At 40.0% G+C, this 20,784-nt stretch overlaps 1 long non-coding RNA gene across 1 annotated transcript in view; it reads left to right on the plus strand.

The window, feature by feature from the left end:
- The first annotated feature begins 1,072 nt into the window (after nt 1–1,072).
- Nucleotides 1,073–20,784, plus strand: part of LOC116962788 — a 34,417-nt gene continuing 14,705 nt past the window's right edge. The window contains exons 1-5 of the long non-coding RNA XR_004407810.2: nt 1,073–1,169; nt 3,421–3,511; nt 9,140–9,205; nt 15,669–15,908; nt 17,137–17,200. This is a non-coding gene — a long non-coding RNA (uncharacterized LOC116962788). The remainder of the gene's footprint in view (nt 1,170–3,420; nt 3,512–9,139; nt 9,206–15,668; nt 15,909–17,136; nt 17,201–20,784) is intronic.

Here is a 20,784-nt window from a genome sequence, read left to right on the forward strand (position 1 = left end):
ATACACTTGTATCTCTCTTCCCTTCTGAACATCTGACAATGACAGCATTAAAGAATTAGTCCCCAGAGCATTATTATCCACTTCCAACTGATGGGGTACAAAGAGGCTTGATGACTTCTTCAATACACTGTGGTAAAGCTGGGAAAGGAACCCAGATGTCCTGATTCCTTATCCTGTCCCTGAACCACAAACCACACGTCCTTGCCTTATTAGCGACAATCACAGCACATGAAAACAGACTATTTATATCTAAATATTTCATCTGTTCTCACTCATTATTCCCTAACTCACCAATGTAATTATGTTGGCGAGGCGACAATATCTTTTTCTCAGTAAGCGCAAACAGATTGTTAGGTTTTCTGCTGAGATACAAGCTGCAGAAGAAGAGCTCCCAAATAACTAAGATCAAAAGAACTGTGTTTTCATTGAAACATCCTTGGTAATGCAGCCGTGGGAGAGAAGATTTCTTAACATCTTCCTCGGTTGATTCAGACAGCTGTATTAAAAGCACTGATCAAGAAAGGTTAATGTTGTAAAGAATATCAACCCAAAATGATTTGAACCAAAGAGGAAAAAAAAAAAAAAAACAAACCACAATAAAATGGGGTTTTTGAGAGTTCTGTTTTTTCAATCAGTTCGATTCTTGCTCAGTATTCCCTGAGACAGTGCAGGGGATGAGCCTATCCCTTCTGCAGATCCCCAGTGGGATGGTCCCTGTCCCGGAGCAAGTTCCCTGCTTGGAACCTTAAAGCTCAAACAAGTGTGAAAAACCCATTAGGAGGTGGCTACGGACAGGGGTTGGGGTGTGGGAGGTTTCGGGCGAGTGTCACAGCTCAATTCCCATCGCTCACACACCACTGGGGAACACGGCGACCGCACATCTGGAGCCAACGTGCCGTGGAAAGGCTCACAAGCCTGCAGACAAGAAACAGGATCTCTGCAAAGCGTGGGACTAGTGATAACGGGATTGAAATGCGCAGAGTATTTAGCTGATGGCTTTAGCTGAGTTTATACTTGATAAAGCAAATAGAGCATTGCTTGCCATTTGATATGCTGGATGTTTCTTTTACACAAGAAGGGGAGAAAATGGAGGAGGCTACACAAACAAAAACTTGCAGTGTTTGAAGGTGTTAAACTGGATTCATAATGAGAAGAATAAATTAATTAAGGTAAGCTAACAGATGTAAAGAAATATAGTCTTTCCACATCAATATGAACCTAGTAAATTGTATTAGTTTGGGAGGTTTGCTGTAAGGCTGTGGCCAGATCTATTTCAAAGTCCTTTCCAAACACACTATTCATAATATTGTGTAAAAGTTAATCAAGCAATATTTAACAGTCTTCAGAGTTTGCTTAACAAGCAACTTTGGATAGAGAAAGAAGATCTGTGCAAAATAAATCTGAGATTCACATTTTGTAAATACTGTTACAAATTGCCTAAGTGATTACATATTCTTTGATTAGCTTATTCTGGTAAAATACTTGCTTCCATATATGGGGAATCATGATGCAGCTCGGGTGAAACACAAAAGCCATTGAGAATTTTGCTATGGATGTCAGTGACACCACATTTCACTCTGTGTAAGGCAGGGACCTCTCAGTTCTTGACACTGCTTGGGCTGCCTCATCGCAGGACTGAAGCGGTGGCTACAGTCTGTCTCCCAGATGCAGGCATCTTAACATTGTGTTATATATATGCCATGTGTACAGTCCTTTTTATTTTTCAGTGACATGCAGAAACATGGTTGCATTTGTTAGTATGTAGACAACACATACACTAATTCTTCTCAGTAGGATACTGGAGTTTATCACCATAAAACTTTGGGTTACTAATTCCAAGCAGAGTCAGAGCAAAGGCTGGGAATACAACATTAATTCACAATGTTAAGGTTTCGGAAACACTCACTAATTAATAGGAGCATTTTGGTTGGAATCTTTAGTCTGCTGACCATGCACTCCCAAATGTAACCCTGAAAAATCTCCCCAGTAGTGGAACACAACCAGTTGTATTTGAGAATATCAGAGGCAGAAGATGGCTAAAGAGCACTCTGTTTTCATCTGTTACTAGTCAGAAACACTCCACTCTACATCTGCTCTTTTGTTTTTTCTTGTCCAGTGTTTGGCAATGTGATGCAGCCCCAGTAGGATCCTGAAGCCCTCTGTTTAACACCAGCCAGAGAAATGGGCACCATAACCTCTGCAAGGCCCTGGAGCTGCACAGGAATTATTTCTGGCTCTCTGCAAAGGAAGATGCCTTCAGATTTTGTTAAATGATAACAAATAAGGAAAAGGAGGCCTCCCCTAGTTCCAGCAACCCTATCCCTCCCACTGGGCTTTCTTAGAGGTGGCAGAGTTGAAACTCCCAGGTTTTATTTTCAGAACATGGTCATTTCTCATTTTGATATTTTAAAGTAAACAATTCTTGGTTCCCATGTATTATTCAAGTAGAGAGAGGTGGGTATCCAGTGCATACATAATCAAACATCCAGCCTGCACCAGACAACCTTCTCAAATCACTTGAGAATTTCCCTATTGCTGTTGTTATCATTCTCCATTCACTTCCCCCAATTATTTAACATTTGAAACATTGTTTCCCATGTTTACCCCACAGCTGTGGGGCCAAGCAAGCAAGAGCTGTGTTCCTTCAAGCTCCCTTGAACAGTGCTTGCCCACAGGAGAAGAGAGGTAACTGCACAGACGTTGCTGGTATCACGTTAATACAGAAATAACCTGTTGAAAGATTTGTTTTCAAACCTTTCAGTGAAAAAAATATCCATTTCAGAGAGAGGAACTACTGATTTTTAACCTGCCTATCATGCTCTTTCACTGCTGGCATGTAAAATTGTTATTGGTGTTTCAAGCTGTATGTAGTAATGTTCAGGATATTTTCATTACTGCCAAAACATTTACACGAAACTGCTATTCAGATCAAATTATCTCAAAACTGCAAAGCACATGTGGATTCCAAATTATTCAACCTGGAGAGATTGTTGCATATTGAAATTGCACCATAGAAACCAGCAAAACACTGCCATGGCTTCAGGTTCACAGGAATGGCAAAAATAGCTCTTAAAAGAATTCTTCTCCTTACATGCACTACTGTAACAGACATGGGATTTCATTATATTTAAACCAGTATTTTGCTACCAGAAAAACATAGCTTTTCACTCTTTCAGGCAGACTGGTTGGTTCTGGCTGTTGTTTCCACAACACTTTAAACACAAACAGCACTGCTCAAAGAGATCAGTGCCATGGAAGTGATGCATTAGGAAACTAAAGCACAAAAGGTGAAGAGCCATGACTATTTGTGGAATGAGAGACTGAAAACATAAATTCAAAAAGTGCAGTAAACTGTCAGTGCTGGTAGGATCCTATTAACTACTCTATTTTATTTCTTTATATCTCATGTTTATTTTTCAGCAACACATCAGTCATAAAAACAACTCAAAAAGACTCAAGATGAGGACCAGGCAATACTGTGATTTTCATCTTTGACGAACCATCATTCAAGGTATTTAAATGTGTTTTCCTTTGTATAATGTTCTAAATAGCATTACTGCTGCTTTTCAATAAGGATTCTGTGTTGCAATGAAAGAATGATATGGCCATATTAAAGACGTCCCAAAGAGTACTGTTGTCACTGAAAGAACCATTGAGGTAATTTTCCAGTAATCACAGAAAGGGCTGTCTAATTTGGCAACAAAGGTGAGGGGGCATTTCTCTTTGGCAAAGAGGGGATGGACAGATGAAAACACTGTATGCAGACAAAACTTGAGTTGATAAACCCAGAAACTTCAAACTCTACTGTCAGACAAGAGTTGACAAAGAAAAGTGAGTGTTCTAGAAAGAGCTCACCTGTGAGGAATATTGAGTGTGGCACTGGAGTGGGGTCCTTTGCCCTTTCAGTCACTGATAATTGGAGATTTACATCTAAAATTTTTGTGCTTTTTCTGTGCAAGTTTCTTGTTGATTTGTTCTCATTCCTTTGGTGAAATATCCTGAAAAGCAATAAGAAAGCAATAGGATGAGACAGGTTCCCGAGATGTCATGAGGAGTGCTGAATGGGTGTTTGCCTGTAACAAGAAATAAGTGCTTATATGCTCTTTCAATACAGTATGTTTTAATGTGGCATAAAATCATAGTGATTTCAGAATCAACTTGATAAAAGGATATTCAGCACTAGGGAATGTCCTGTGTATAAGTCGTAGAAAAGGCATTTAATATGCTTCTCTGGGAAAGGAAAAGAAATTTTAAAAATAACCATATGCAGAGGAATTAAATACTAATGATATCTTCAACGGCTGTGCTTTTTTCACTTTTTCTTTTAATATGCATGCAATGGCAGTTGTGTAAGTAGAATATGAAGAAGAATGTCCACAAGCATACACAGTGCACACATTTCAAAAAAATCTATAAAACCTACATTCTATCGCATTCAGATTAAGGTTTTTTTCCTTTAAAAGAACTAAGGATTAAGTTTTGCATGTCTTGGAGGAGAAAAAAAACACTTCCCCTTCAGTTTCACAAAATCAGACCAATTACTATGTTATTAGCAATTAAATTCTTTATCCAGACTTAGCAGACAGAAGCAATGAGTGATGCTACAAAACACACAGGACAGCATGGCATTGGCTTTTAAAAATAATACATGTTTCTTCTAATAAAATTCTTCTGTCACCCAAGTTGGACATAAATTCTTGCAAAGCCATGGTTTTAATGAGAAATGGGCTAAAGCTGGAATAGCCCTTTAAAAACAAAGTCTGCCTTGTAACCTGGGATTTCCTTTATAACTTTTTAATTCAATTCTTTATGAACAGGCCTATCCTCTGTAATGCCAAACACTTTTGGAAGAGTTCACAGTCATTTTCCATGTTTTCCATTATATTTTCGTTAACGGCATCATCTCAAACAGGGGTACAAAATACACACATGCAAAGCCAATGATCTGAGAGTGCTTGAAATGCTGATGAAGGAGCTGACTGCCATGTCACACCTCACTATCTGGAGTACTTTTGACATGGTAGGTTTGGCAATGACATCAAACGTCACCCCGGAGAGAGGGGCACAAGGTTTCCCACATCATCGCCTTTCTTTACAAACTCTTGTGGCTTCTAGGAGGAAGAGTTAGCTCTTCATTCTCCACCTTAAAGAAAAAGAAATCTGAATTATGGCTCTGATTCAGTAGGGCATTTCAACACCTAATTTAAAGCATCAGATGAGCTCCAGTGAGTACAGAAAGTGTGTGAGCAGTCTGAATGACATAGGCACATATGTAAATATTCTGCTGAATGAGGCTTCAAGTTGCATTTGGGAAAACATGCAGGCAGATAAAAAGGAGCACAGTAATTCCTTTTTTCTTCTTCTTCTTTTTTCAACTACATTTTTCTTAAAATATGGGTGTGTGAAAAGCTGCACTATTGTAGATAAAAATATGTAAAAGGTGGTAGATTAAATATTTGGAATTAGTTTCTCAGGGGACCTTTTCCAGTCTAGACTCTATTGACATATCCTGCCAATTTGTTTGTCTGGTTTCCCTGTGAACATAACATTTGATACTGTAGGCAACGTAAAGATCTTTGATAAGCTTGCTACTTCCTGCAGCACTCTGTGTTCACAATGAACTTTTAAAATACAGTTTATAGCTTTCAGCTTTCCATTCACCAAGAATGGAGATTATCCAGTGAATTATTCAGCTTTTGGAGAAGGGCAAATGTGTTCCATGTGCTTGCTATTCTCTTGCAACACCAAGATGGAGCATCAGCTAATGAAAGAAATAAAGTGTTTAAATCCAGAGCAGAGAGGCAGTGTTTCCAAAGTCACAGGATGGACCCAGCAACCCATGGCCCTGGCTACTACTATATTTGGAGATCACCTAAGTGCACTGATGTAAGAGCTCATCTTGAATCTGTGTTGATGGATATATCCATGATATGTGGCATTATTGGAGAGGTCTTCAACACCCTTCAGGTGGTAGTGTGGAGAGAGGTTGTACCTTCCCTGTGTGTTCAATGGCCATTCCAAAACAGGCTTTTTCACAGTGGCTTCCCCCCCAACCCGCCAAAATGAAACTCTTCTTTAACAACTGTTTTCTTTACCAAACTGCAATTTTCACAAAAAGATTATTCTACCCTTTCCATACTTACAACTTTCCTCCAACCTTACTCAGCCATTATCCATAAACACATTGGTAAAAATGTGATTTTTAAATGTTGTAGAATGCTTCCTCAAAACTGGTGTACTAGAAGGTGCAGAGCAATCCTGCAGTGGTTCTTAACAAGTTACCCTGCCTTCAGGGAAGGCTTGCTTTCAACTTCCAAAAGTTGAAATTGGCCAAGTCCTAGGTCTTTGAAGGGGCAGTAGAATAATAAGAATTTCAAGAATGTCTAACATCCTGAAATTCCTCATAGCAGGAAGTTCCAGGACATACATGTAATTCGGTACCATCTTCTCTGCCTTGTCCCCATTCTGCATGTTCTCACCATGTGCTTTCATGTTTTCACCATGTGCCTTCTTCCCATTGTAGACTGTTCTCAACTTTAAAATCTCCTGTTTTGAGTTGTTACTTCCGTGCTAACATCCTCTCATTGAGTTTACCCTCTACATGGTGGATCCACAGTGCTGAACTGTTAGGAACTGTTTGTGATCTTGCGCATTACCTCGATCTTCACCATTTGGTAGATATTTACACCAGTACAAACAAACTGGAGACTTCTGGATATTGACCACCAGAGACAATGCTGAACATGAGAAATAAAAGGCATTTCCAGCAGAAAGATTCCAGTAACTAAGCTGATCTTCAGGGGGGTGATGCTGACTCATTAATGGTACTTCTTGCAGTGCCTTTATTGCTTTTTCGTTAAGCACACAATGCAGCTATATAATTAAGCCACAGGCGCAATATGGGACAAAAGGCACATGTGGTTTTTTTGCTGTTTTTAATTTTCTTCCTTCTAGTTATTGCTGGGCTCACTCTAGTGGCAACAACTAAACATGAAGAAGAGCTGTGCTCGTATTTTGCCATTTTAGATTAATTTTTAAAATTCATGATGTTTTCTGAAAATACTGATTTTTACTACAAGTTAGATAAAGCACATTTTTTTCTAAATGCCTTCATTAATCTAGATATTTTGGTCTGAAAAAGAAAGGCAAGAATATTTGGAATTCAAATTAAAAAACTACCTGGGAATAAGAGAAATCTAGGAAAATGGACTCCTCTTCTCCCATCAGATAAATCAAACATTGTTCTAAAAAGTTATTGAAACCAGCTGTAGGAATAATCAGATCATAATTTACACAGTGAAGTGTAGCTAGCTAATTATTTAAGATCTTCTGAAAAGCTGCCACAAGGAGAAAAGGTGCTCAAGAGGTTTTGACAAAAACTTACTGAAAGCTGAGGACCAATCTGACCCTTGTGCAGGAAGACAGGGAATTATAGTAGAGGTCTTCTTGGTTAAGCAAGGAGATTTGTAATGGTCTGAAATGGAAATGAGACCATACAAGCAGCAGAAACACGGACAGACAAGCAAGGGGACATGTTTAAAATTATTGCTTGGGTACTCACTGATGAAATGGGGAAGGCCAAACCCAAATTGGAGATAAAACTAAGGGATATAAAGAAGTAACAACGGCCTTCCACAAGTATGCCCATAGCAGAGGACCATGAGCTTTTCCTGCAGACTGACTAGAAGTTTACTGAGTGGAGTTTCAATGAAGATAAAAACCCTGTTTCGCAGACTTCATCTGGGCTCTCTACTACGCAGGGTCTGGCGCGTGGACTTATTTCTGCTGAGAGAAGTACATGAGAAGAATAGATGAAAATGAAGTTCACTTGATTTGTTCTGTGTGTTTCTGATATGTCCCTCATTGAAATAATTCTGTGCTGTTCATGCATTTAGAGAAGCGTCTGCCCTGGTTGTGCACAGGCAGCTCTAGTTCGAATGTATGACGATACCTCTGAGTTGGTCTTCCTCATCCCCCAGAATCACGCTACTGGGCATTGCAGCAGATCCTTTAGCACAGTGCCTCACAGCTCTCATGGGGTTATGCCAATGTCACACAGTGGGAAATGGTTAGACATGGACTACCCAATGTGACTGCAGCTAAATTAGGTGTACTGGAGATGAAGGTACCGAGAGCCACTTAGTCTAGCACTTGCCCCAAGACAAGCAGCTAATTTTTGAACTTAGTTCTGTGCAGTTCACGATGATTCCCACATTGTGGGGACGCTCTGACAGCCAACACAGCTAATTTGAAACCAGCCTTGTCACATTTATGTGAGCTGCTTCTTCAAGGCTACATGCCTTGAAGTTTATGGAAACCAGGCCAATCATGCACAAGGCAAGCCATCTCTATTTGGAAAAGTGTCTTTATACTATTTCTCACCTCTATGTAATGAATGAAGTTGAGTTCAAAGCCATCATACAGCTGTAACCCAATTGTGGCAACCATTCTTCAGATTAAATATCCAGGCCTAATTAAGATGATTTTCTGTGAAGAATTTATTACAGTCTGCCACTGATTAATGTGGCATTTGCCATGCAATACCACTTCTGCTTTGAAACTGTTCTGCAACAGTGGAAAAAAAATCTTTCTTTTCCAACATGTCTCTAAATATTGCACTAATTTTGTCAACATGGTCTTTAAATGGGCAATACTTCAAATTCTGCTATGGGGTAAAGAGTAGCATGAAATAGTCTTCATGGAAAATCTATCATTTAGACTACCTGTAGTCTCATTAACCATAATTACTTAGGACCAGATGAGTAATGTTTGAGCCTATAAGCTGACATGCAAGTGAATGTTATCTATTCAAAGTCCATTGATAAGTTCTGTTTTGCTTCAGTCTCTGCCTCTCCAAAATTGAAAGTGAGATGTGGCGATCTCCTGTGGATTTTGTGGCATTCTTTTTAGGATGTTTTTCATACTCTGTACATTGTGTAAAAACACAGAAAACCTCCAAGCTTGTAACTACATTCCATCTTTTTATATAGAGAGCTACAGAAATACCAGAGTGGTAGCTAGTAGTCCAGCCACGGGCCAGCTTCCCCATGGTGCTGTAGACATCTTCACCCATCAGTCTGAGTTCCTTCTTCAAGTCCTGTTGAGTCACCTCTCCGTCCTGTTGTATCTCTGTCTGCAGAACGTCTGAGGCCAGAGATTACCCGGGACATGGATTATTAGACATACCCTGTAATGTCTTGGCATGGTAGGCTGGTAAACTTCATCGATCTTCATTTGTATTATTGTGTGGTGTTGGGGTTGGAGGAAAGAGGCTGCCGTTTGCTTCATTTCATAGCATGATTCCCAGCTGGCACTCTCTGCTGCTCACCTACCACAGTTTCGTGTCTGAGGCTTACAGCTGAGGCTTTTCCTGTTGCTTCTTAGTGCTACTTTTGGCCTTTTGTGAGGATATGTCCTTGCTCTCTTGCAGTCCTGTTCTGTTCCCCTTTCAGTCAGTTCCCAACCCTGCAGCTCCATTGCATTGCCTAGATCACCCCATCGCTGGGATGGCTGGTTCCCATCTTATTTCAGGTGGCTTTTATGTTGCTGAACCTATCTATATCAGCATAAATCCAAAGGGTGTCACTGGTTTTCCTTTGCTGAGCCAGCTTGCCTCTGGTCACATCAGGTCGTATTAATAGCAGTTTGGCCAACTCTTCTGTTATTTGAAAGAGCAGGATCTGGAGTGAGCCAGTGTTTGAATTATTATACAAGGTAGCAGTTTTAAGGATAAACTCTAAGTCAGCAATGCCTGTGAATAACGTGTTATTATAACTAGCTGCAAGCATCATTTTCTGTTTCTTACTGGAGTATTTTCCTATGCTTGAGGCTTTTCCTAACACTGCTTCCAGCATTGCATTTAGATTGTGATCTAACAAAGCAAATCCTATTCACCTATTTTGTTTTTTAATGCTGATACTTGTTTCTGGGTTTTGGATGTTTTTTTTTAAAAGTATCTACATCCTGGGAATCTCTGAAAGAGTCTCAGCAATTGTACTAAATACTACAGGCATGTTCTTCTCCAAAAGCACTAAACTTGGGCAGAAGTATAGTTAGTTTTTCAGCTGGCACATGCTGATTCAAAACCAGATCTCGGTTCAATCTGCTTTTTGTGAGTTTTATAAACAAGGTTTCTTTTATCCCATCTGACTTTTTTAAGCCTTTGCAGAGGAGAATTATGATGAGAAGACACAGATCTTGGAGGAGACAGTGCCTTTCAAACAGTATGTCTGCTCTTTTAGAACTAGTTTTAGTGTAAAATCAAACACAATTATCTGCCTCCTTGTTCCATACTGTTTGGACATCTTTATGCCATGCTCTCAATGTACTTTCTTAATACCTCCTTTTATACTTCCTGAGCATCCATTTCATGCCCAGATTCTCCATGAAGGAAGATATTTTGCCACTCTGGTCACATGTGTGGATGCGCAGCTTTCAGCTGACCTGAGGAGTAGTCATCATAGAGTTATTATTTCCCATGTTACCTTCTAGTGACCTAAAACCCCACTTTCCCTGGACATTTTTTTTTTTTTTCAAGTTAGAGTAGAAAATACTTTGCTGAGGAATATTTTCCTTGTTTTGCTTTAATTTATGTTTGTTTGAGACCCAGTACAATAGAAGTTTCCTTTTGGTGGGAGGCTGCCTGGCACTATTGCAATGCAAGCAATAAACAGTAATAAAAATGCTTTTTTGTTTGCAAGTCACAATAATATCTAACAAACATTCACTTTTTGCCTCTTTAACAGAGTTGATTAAGACATTCACTTCATGCACATTCACTACATCCAGATGTAATTCCAGTTTCAGTAGATAGTTGTTTTTCAACAAATCTTTGGCAGCCTATTTTGTAAGTAGTTTTTGGTAAGCAGTTTTCACCATATAGGATTTTTGTGATTTGTTTCATTGACACAATGTATTATAGCTAGGGATAGAAAAAGGTCTGTGTGTCCTACATGGCCATATGAAGAATATGAACCCCCAACACCAGGAAACCATATAAACGTAATAACAGCATACAATATAAAAGTACCACTTGGATGCATCAGGAAGTATATTTCAGGTCGAGATAGGGAAATGTTGGCGCCGTTGGATGAGGCCCTGAGAAGAGTGCTCTGCACAAGGAAGGCTGTGTAAAATTTTGACCACCCATGGTTAAGAAAGATGAGCTCAAACTGATGCTGGAAAGGGTGATGGGATAATGGGAGGTTTGGGAAATGTATCATAGAAGAGAAAAGTGGAGATCACTGCTTCCACAGCCTGACAAAATCAAGAGGGGATACAATCATTGTCATTGACTATGTTTTGGAGATGAGTATTAAGGGAGAAAAGCTACCTAAGCAACCTAAGAACAACCTTGGTATTAGGAACAAGCAGGGATAAACTGGTTGTAAGTATATTTAAGCTGGAAATCACGATGGTTATAAGTGATTTGATCCTGGAACTGCCACAGACTAACAAGAGTTGAGCGTTAACTGTTTTTAAAACTGAGCTCACTATATTTTCAAAAAGAGGTTAAGTGAGACTGCGTTTGTTATAGTCCTCACAGCAGCCTCCCTTTGCATGAGACAAAAACTGTCTCTAACCCAGGGGTCACTTGGATTTCAGGTTGGTATAATCAGAGCTCCATGGTTTTAAGTTCTTTGGCATAACCCGGATTGCTAGGATTTACAGAACAATGGTATAAGCTAATGGAAACATCTAATTTTTAAAATAAATATCTGTGCTTCACATTTGTTAATTTTTTTTAGTTAACCAGAAACCTGGCAGTAAGTTGAATGTTTGTGAACAGTATGATACAAAAAACTGAAAAAAAAAACCACTGTAAAACCAGTATCTTTGTCAATGGGTATATTCAGACATTTTTAAGGTGTGTTTAATTTCCCCATGGGCTGCATACAGTTGTAAGCTGAAGAGGGGAAGCTACATGATAAGTCTGTGACTTGTATCATGATGCTTCTGGTGAATGAAGGAGCAGGTTTGCATATAGCACAGAAGGAAAAAACAAGCGATATTATAGAAACACTGTATTTACCTTGCATAATGAGCTGTATTGCAATCCCTTCCTGTAAAGGGGCCTCTATGAAATGTGAAAAATCTATGAAAAATAATCCTCTGACCCTTTCCTTTGTTTTCTGTCTTCTTATATGTTTTTAAACTACCGCTGCAAAACTAAAAAATCCAGTATTCTTCCAGTGACCTAAATTTGCAGAAAGACAAATCCATTGCCTTCAAACAGCATGTGAACACACAGCTTTTTAACCTGTAGATTCCCTCCCTCCAAAGCCAATATCATGATTGTCTTATGGCATCTTATTGGGAAAATACCCTGGTTATTTGCTCTTCTGAAAAACTATTTTCTTCCTTGCAAGAGTCTATAGTAATGTTTAATCCTCTGAATCATGAACCTCAGAGGTTGCTCAAGCTATCTTCCTGCCTCCCTTGTTCCTGTGGGTAGCATTGCTTTGAATAAGGATCTTGTATGGACTAGAACATCCATGGAACTACTTCAGTTTTCATCATTAAAATAGCAAGGTCAGGATTAAGAAATCAGCTGCACGTCCTATTTCACCTCTGTCCCCCAACATACCTGAAACACTGCCTGTGGTGTTCAACCATCTGAGTCCAGAAAGGAAGAGGAGCTGGAATAAATTCTGTACCCTGGTGCTACAGAATCAGAAGGCCATTTAAAATTTATGTAGGATCCTTTTTTTTTTTTTTTTTTTTTGACACAGAGGCAATAAAGCATGATTCTAGCAGGCTCAGAGACCCGCCTCTTAGAGAACCTGGCACATGATCACTGTCTTCAAAACAAAAGATCAAAACACCAAAGAAACCCATTCTTTTGGAAATACATGTTTCTGATCCTGAACACCATGATCTCATCAAGTGGTGGAGATGTACAAATTTTCTTTAGTGAGAATGTAATATGGCTTGCTAGGAATAACCTTCATGTATCTTTGTGTGTATCTTAGCATTAACAAATACTTCACACCTTCAAAAGTTGTTCTGGGAAACGTTTCCTCTGGCTGATAACAAGTTTCCAGTAAAATCAGTTTGTACTATAGATGCAGAGGAGTATTTGTCAAAAAGAAATTCTTTCCAAACCATGGATAATCATTATCCACTATGAATTATCTAATTATCTTTTGGGGGTTTTTATTGTGTGGAAAAAGAAACAAGGAGTTTTCTTGCCAAGTCCCTCAGAAGCAGCCTAAATGCGCATTGTCTAACAGAGATCACAGATTCAGACTGCTGTCCCATTGTCCAGCATCGGTGCATGCAATAGCCTGGTCTCATAAAACAGACATTTAACTGAACAGAACCAATTAGCCCTCCATCGTGGCCCCTGTTCACAATAGAAAAAACAGCTGATGTTCCCTTAACTTGAAACAATGGGAGGATATGCATGGGCTGTGTAACTCTTACAAACGGAGTAACTCTTTCCAGAGTGGGACCGTGAGAAAGTAAAGCCCGCAAATGGCCTTTCAGTGGATGAACTCCTGAACAGTCTTTTATAATGTGAACTCATCAGTCAGCTGTCTGTGGGTGAAGTTTTCTTTAGAAAATCTCAGTTCAACTGCAACATGCCAGTTTTTAGTGATAAAACCATTCTGCTGAATGATGTTCTGTCTCAGCACTGTATTCACCCTAGTATGGATTTATTCAGCAGCATCTTTCCCCTCCAGCCCACTTTTGCATTCCTTACCATGCTTGGACCTCTTTCCTAATGATCTTGGAATAGCAATGACCACCAATGTGAGTGTGGCAAGAACTGAATGTTGCTCCTAACAATGGCAGTGAGACTTCATTTAAGATTTGGACGCTGAGAAAATTGAAGTGAAGGAGCTGATGAGCTCAGAAATTTAGCCTGTCCATATGAATCCAGTAATTTACTTTCTTTTGACTACTTTCTCCTCCACCTAGTTGGGATCTTGTCACCATGTCTAATCACTGGACACCCAGAACCCAGATAGAGTTCCTGCTAGTAACAAAACCATGTTCAAAAAATGACCCCTCTTTACAGTCAGTGCACAGCATTGTGTCCCTTCCCACCCAGAATGTTTTCCAAGCATCTTCTCGCAATAGTTCATTTGCAAGTATGAAACTCTTTGAAACAAAGAGTCTTTCACTAATGGCAAGGCAAAGATACCATTAACTTTGGGAAAACAATGCACAATAAATAAAACCATCTACTTCATTCAGTACCTTTGGCAAGGGACCATTGACTTGGTCGCCAGTTGATGCTGTGAATTTCCTGTAGGCATATATTCTTTCCAAGCATCATTTCTCCTTCCCTGTCTGCCAAATTTCCCTATAGTTTAGCACTGTTTGGACACCATAGCTCTGGAGGTCTGACTCCTTGCCTGGACAGGCCTGTTTCCAGCCCCCTGCAAATAGGTATTCTGTCACTTTCGGAATCTCTTCCCTAAAAAACAATCTGAAGGTTTCATTTTATTTCATGGCTGAGTAAAAGGGTTTTTAGTGAAGACCACAGAATGGTTTGGGTTGGAAGGGATCTTTAAAGGTCATCTAGTCCAACCCCCAAAATGTGTCACTTGTGCTGCTGTTATCATGGTTTGTGTGAAAAGCACTTTCTGTTGTTCAACTCCATCTTGTATCTGTCTCTCGATCGGGTCTACTCGTTAAATCCTTTGCAACAGCTCTTACAGAGGAGCCATCCCAGTACAGGATGCTGAGAAGACTGGTACAAATTTGTGGTCATTGAAATGTAACTATGATGTCTCCCAGAGTGCCATGGGAAGAATAAGGAGTGAAAGACAAAGAAGGGCCATATTTTTTTATTAATGAACAGATGGTATCAGAGAGCCTCTGTCTCACTGGATTATCTGTCCAACCAGTGATCTGGGTAAAACAGCTAAAGAGATTAACTAGTTTTATGGGCATTCTTCTCTTGCTCACCAATAGATGGGAGCAGAGATTTCTCTACTCATGAAATTTTCAAGCTACAGTGCTTGAAGGTTTTGAAGACTACAAGGGGAAAAAAAATAAATCCAAACAATGACGATACAACTCATTCATGTGTCCACAGGGAGAAGTATATTGTTTCATTTAGTAGCATAGAAATGAGGTTTGTAATGAGAATCAAATGGAAACCAGGAGTCAGCACTCTTGAATTCTTTAACCTTGGAAATCTCTGGTTTGGTATCTAGCGCTTGTCAAAGGTATTTAATACATTTACAACCTCTCATTGTTATTTACCAGATATGAGTGTGTTTTGCTTGGATCCAAGCCTTTACAAAAGCAAACAAACATGTCCTAAACTTCCATTCATTTTTCTTAGAAGATCAAAGAGTAAATGGTGTCGAGATGTAAATAGCTAAGCTTCTAATGAGATGATCAGTGAATTCTCTCTTGTACTATAAGCATTTAAATTAAAATATTGCACTTAGGGCACTCTGCACTTCTAACTTGTATAGCAGGATCCAAGCATCTAACACAAGCCAGACAAAAAACTTCAGCAATTAGTTTTCAGCATAGGTCCCTAGTCTCTGACCTTTCTTGTTCATCAGAGTCAAGCCAAATACTTTGTTAAACAATATTAATCATGCCTGGCACTTTTCTAGGGCCAGAGATGTCACAAATAGTTTCCAACTAGCAAAAAGCTGGTTGCTAGAAGCAACATCTCATGCGTATTTTCTGTTCAACAGGAGTCTGACCCAGCCATACTGGAGGTGAAGAGAAGCTTGATCTGTTTCTCTCTGTGCAAAACTTGGAAATGGCAGTGGAGCACCTACACAGGTGCCACCTGCATGACGCTGTATTGTGCTGCTCTTCACCATCTTGGGCTTGGCAGCTCCACCAGCTCAGGAGTGAACCCGCTACATGCTGCACATTCTGATCCCTTCAAGTGTCCTATCTAACTTCACACGTTTAACCAGAGCACCCAGGTTAGCACTCCTTTGAGCTGCCAGTGAGAAAGACAAGTGTCTGGAGAGACCCAGCTTAGCTGGGCTGAGCTGCCTCCTGGCACTGTCTCTTTGCACTGAGTACAGGTGGGGCCTGGGGGTAGTAGATGCTTACCTTGGGGAGTTAGCCCAGTGCCGTGGTGAGCAGGATGAACCTAGGAAAAAAGGGTTGATTTCAGCATGTATTTGAAGACAGAAACTGCAGCTACACCTGCAGGGATTTTTAAAAATCCCTCACAATTGACTAGATTCACAGAGGTCCTGAGTCACCGACTCACGGAGCTGCCAAACCTTTTCATGATCCTGTGCCATTTAACTAGAAAATGCTTTTTTTTGTAAAATTATTCACTGAGATCAATTTGAATAGCTTGGGGTTTGTTTGTTAGGGGGATTTTTGGTTAATTCTTTCCATGCATACCTAAATACTTTGTGCAAGCACAGTGGGAATACAAGCTAAGTGTCCCTTGGGCTGCCTGTAAAGACAAAGGTTGATGGGACAGACAGTAAAGTTATTGCATCATTTTCCCTAGTACCTTTTATTCTTAGCTCATCTTTCAGTCTCCAGATGGGCTATAAGTAAAATAAATGTTCTGCTGGCAAGGAGAAATGACAGCAGTAGCTGGTCTCCTGTTAAATGGAGTCCTGAAGTTACTGTCCTTATTTCAAGGGTTCAAGCATGATGCATTACATCTTGTCTGCACTCAAACTGGTGTCAAGTCACTGTAACACCAGTGACCTCCATGGGCTTTCTCCTGTTCTGCAACACAGTGAGGTTAAAGATCTTGAGCCCATCTTAAAAACTGGGGTTTTTTTCATGAATTTATGTGCCCTCCTCTCCTTAGTACAAGATGCCAAAAAGATTAAGTAATCATAGCCTGTACCTGTAGTTAACTGCCACTTAATAACTGACTAGTCCTGGTGTCCTCAATTCTGCAAAAAGCAATTAAGTTCAGAATGTGAAGAAAAGCCTCCTCTCATTGACAACAAAGGAGCTATTGGTATTATCATTTGTGCTGATCCAAGCTGACATATTAAAGTAAGCAGCAGCATTTGCCTTGGCTTCATGGATTTCACATTTTTCTAGCTCTACATTCAAAATAATATCAGCAGCTCAGCTCACTTCATAGTTAAACACCAAACGTGCTTAGGAAAAGTTTGGATTGATACATCCTAGTCAAAATTATAGTCTGAGATCTCCTGTTTCTTTCAGCTTGACCATCAACAAATGAGCTGGAAATTCCTCAAGGGAAGGAAGATCTCTCTCCTGCTACCTGGTGAGTAGGTGCTTTTCAACACAAAGTGATGTTTACAGTATGTCAGTACAAATTCAAGGTCTGCTCAATATGAGATACTACTGAGGAATACCAGCAATATCTGCAGAGATAAAACATGGTGCTGAGGCATAATAAAAGTATTTCCTCCATGATAATTCAGACCTCTGGGGCCATTTTGATGCCCTGGTCATTTGCTAGCTCCTGAAGTGCTCTGGGACACATGCTGCCCCTCCATTGCATCCCAGTCAGGGCTCTTCAGGTTCAAAAGCAGTGTGAACTTCTGCCTACTTCCCAGTCAAATCCTTGATTGCTTATTTGTTTTTTCTTTCCCTGACTTTTTAAAATAGGGAAAACACTAAAAACGAAGCTACAAAGTTTAGAAAAGTCAGAACTTTTTATGACAACGAGGTTAAAACACACTCCATGTTCAGTACTTAGGAATTACAGTCATAACTGTAAGTTGTAACAGCCAAGATATACTTCAGCTTTGTATCAGAAAAACAAATCATTCACCCTATGCTTGCTAGGTTCCACAGTCTGCTGACCATAGGACAGACTGGCAATACTGTAATGGTTTATTCAAGCAGTCAGTGGTGGTTAAGCCTTGCTGCAGGACAGGGAGCTCACACAAGGGCACTCGTTCTCCCTTGGCCACAGGGACGTGGAAAGAAGCAGGACCGCCAGTCCCACCAGCTCCCATTCGTACCATCCTCAGCCATCTCCACCAGAGGCATCCAGTGTGGGGTCTGCTATGAGAAGTGCGGCATGGAGCCCCTCCAGAGAGAGGCAGAGCTAAGGGTTACATGGGTAGCATTTATACCAGTTCACAAACAGCAAATTTCTTTTGAAAAGAACTAGTGTTGAACAGGGAAAACAATCATGATTTTTCTTAATAGAAAAGTGGTGACAGAGAATGAAATAAAGAGGAACCATTTTATTGTACTACCTTTCCTTTCTCCCTGTTATACTAGTCCTACCACATTTGTAATTTATAGGTGAAACTTTCAGAGCAAAGCAGGAGATAGGAGTACCTTGTCAGTTTTAATAATAGAGGGGCATCCAAGCTCCTGAAGAGAGTCGAAAGAGATTTCAGCCCACAACTCATAACTAAAACAAAGGAATAATTTTAGTAAATGTGTCAAACCATGGATCACAAAATAGGTAAAAACCCACGGCAAATGCCATGCTTCTCTTTAAAATTTATGTGTCTGTATGTAATAGAGAGGTCTGAGGAGGATGCACACAATCCTAGCTGTTTTCACTGAACATGTTATTAGGGCAGTGACAGTCAGGTATGTTCACTGAGTGACTCTGCCTTATCTTATTTTCCAAAATAAAAGTCTGGTTGATATTTGTTAGGAATATAGAAGACAATGATCTCCATGTCTCACAGAGGTTAGGGAAAGTTGGCAGTGAAAGGATCACCTTTTTTATAGGAAGCTGAGCATGAAAAGCAATGACACACTCACAAAAAGTGCTACCCGCCTTGATCTCTCCATTATCTACTGTATCAAAAGAACGACTCTAGGAACTGAGAAACTGAGACTTTAGATCTCCTGCTGCTTTTTCTGAGATGTTGCCAACCAGACTTACTATCAGGATTCATGGAAAAATGGGTGTTGCCAGGCTTGCAGGCTATTCGGTGAGCATTTTTTGACATTGCACTTGGCAGTGTTTTGGCAGTACCCTTGTGTGAATATAGTCAAAGACCTGGCTGGATGGCAACTCTTTCACCTAGTTCAGCATGCCATTTACTCACCATGGTGCATCTGCTTGTGGGCACCACATATTTTGCATTTTCTTCTTCAGCATAAACCCCCATACCATATTTCCTTCTGGCTTTAGTGAGTCAAAGGGCACCAGACAGTAACTCGCTTCATTTTTTCTAGCAGATGTCATAGTACCCTTCTTTCCCTAACAGGCAATGAAAGAACATAAACCTCAATCTAACATGCCATTTGCTTGGGAAAGTGGTTTTCTCTTTACATAATTAAAAAAACTACTGCTCTTTGAAGATATTTCTGTTTAAGAGAATGTTTTGAGATACTGATAATTTCCATTCCACTTTAAAATAACCCATTTTGTCCAATTTACAATTATGGTACATAAATCTTACCTTAATAGCTTAACTGCAGAAGATACAGGTTTAAGTTTATGGCTGCATAATTGAGAGCAATTTGCAAGTAAGATCAAGTGGTCCAGACAGAACCACAGCAGAGGGTCTCCATCATCCCATATCTGTTTCCTAGACATTTACTGACGAAGAAATGCAGAAAAGAGGCCACGTGAGCAGTCTGTGTGATGTGGGTGCCCACAGAAGTGATCCTGGCAACCCACCAGGCACTCCAACCCTGGAGCCAAAATCACCAGCGTGCCTGTGCGACTGTGCCCTGGCCGGCTAGAAGCCGGCATGCAGCCAGGTGCCACCCGCCAGCTGGACACAGGAGTCAGGAGAAGCTTTTTCTGTGGCCTCTCTGCAAAACTGCACGGGCATGTTTAACCCACCTTTCCAGTGAATGCTTACGTACAAGGCCAATATAATTTGGGGATTTTTTTTGTTCTCCTTAGCTTTTTTCATGAGGCATTTCCACCATTTACTCTGTACTTACCTAAACTCATTCACTCTCCATTTTTAAGAGTAGTTTTCTTTATATTAAAAGTAGGTTTAACACCTTTCCTATGAACCCAGCTTTCCAAGACCCAGAAACCTTCGAGTCCTGATCTTGTCCCAAGGTATGCTCTTGGCTTTAAACTGCATTTCTTAGGTTTTTCATGTCATCTGCTTTACGCTAGGGGAGAGATCTCTCCGGCTCCCTTTCATGACAGGTCTTCTCTGAAGACGGGATCTAAAATTATTTTTTTTTCTTTCCTTCTGGCAGTAATTCTACAGATACCATTGGTCTTAAGTAGCACAGCTAGTGTGGAAGTTGCCAAGAGTTCTGCAAAGAAATAGAGAAAACCAAAAAAAACAGAGTCAGACAACTGCTTGCCAAGGAGGAGGTTTTTTGGAAGTTAACAAAAACTCTTGTTTGTAGTTTGGGTGTGTTCTGAATTTATCAAAGCCATGTCTTCATTCTAGTAATAAGCTCTACTAAAAACCAAAGTATTCTACCCAAAACTGACTTTTGACTTTCTAATTAACAATAATAGCAGCCTTTCTGAAATTATAGTTTGTGTTACTGATGAGTTCAAAATGAAATTTAAAACCTTTTCCTGCAAGAGGGAGTGGTTTTACACATTTTTATACCATTTTATAATAAGATGGGAGGAGGAGTTTCACAAGATTACCCAAAACCCCATCAGATTAAGATGCTGTAGTGATTCATTATTTAAGGACATAATGAAGGGGGATGCATCTTACCAGCTTCAGATGATTAAGAGTTAATCCTTAACTATTTGCCCTACACTGGCAGGGGCAGAAAAATAGGTACCTCTGGAGACCTCTCCATGTGACAGGCATGGTACAGAGGGAACTTTTGCCCTATGGAGAAATATCTTTTTTTTTTTTCCATTCAGTATAGAGAAAACCAAACCAAGCAACTGAGACTCAATGCCCAACTTTTAGACACCTAAACTTAGGTAAG

Source organism: Tyto alba, unplaced genomic scaffold (assembly GCF_018691265.1).
Source record: "Tyto alba isolate M040663 unplaced genomic scaffold, T.alba_DEE_v4.0 Super-Scaffold_23, whole genome shotgun sequence".
In the NCBI taxonomy this organism is placed as follows: domain Eukaryota; kingdom Metazoa; phylum Chordata; class Aves; order Strigiformes; family Tytonidae; genus Tyto; species Tyto alba.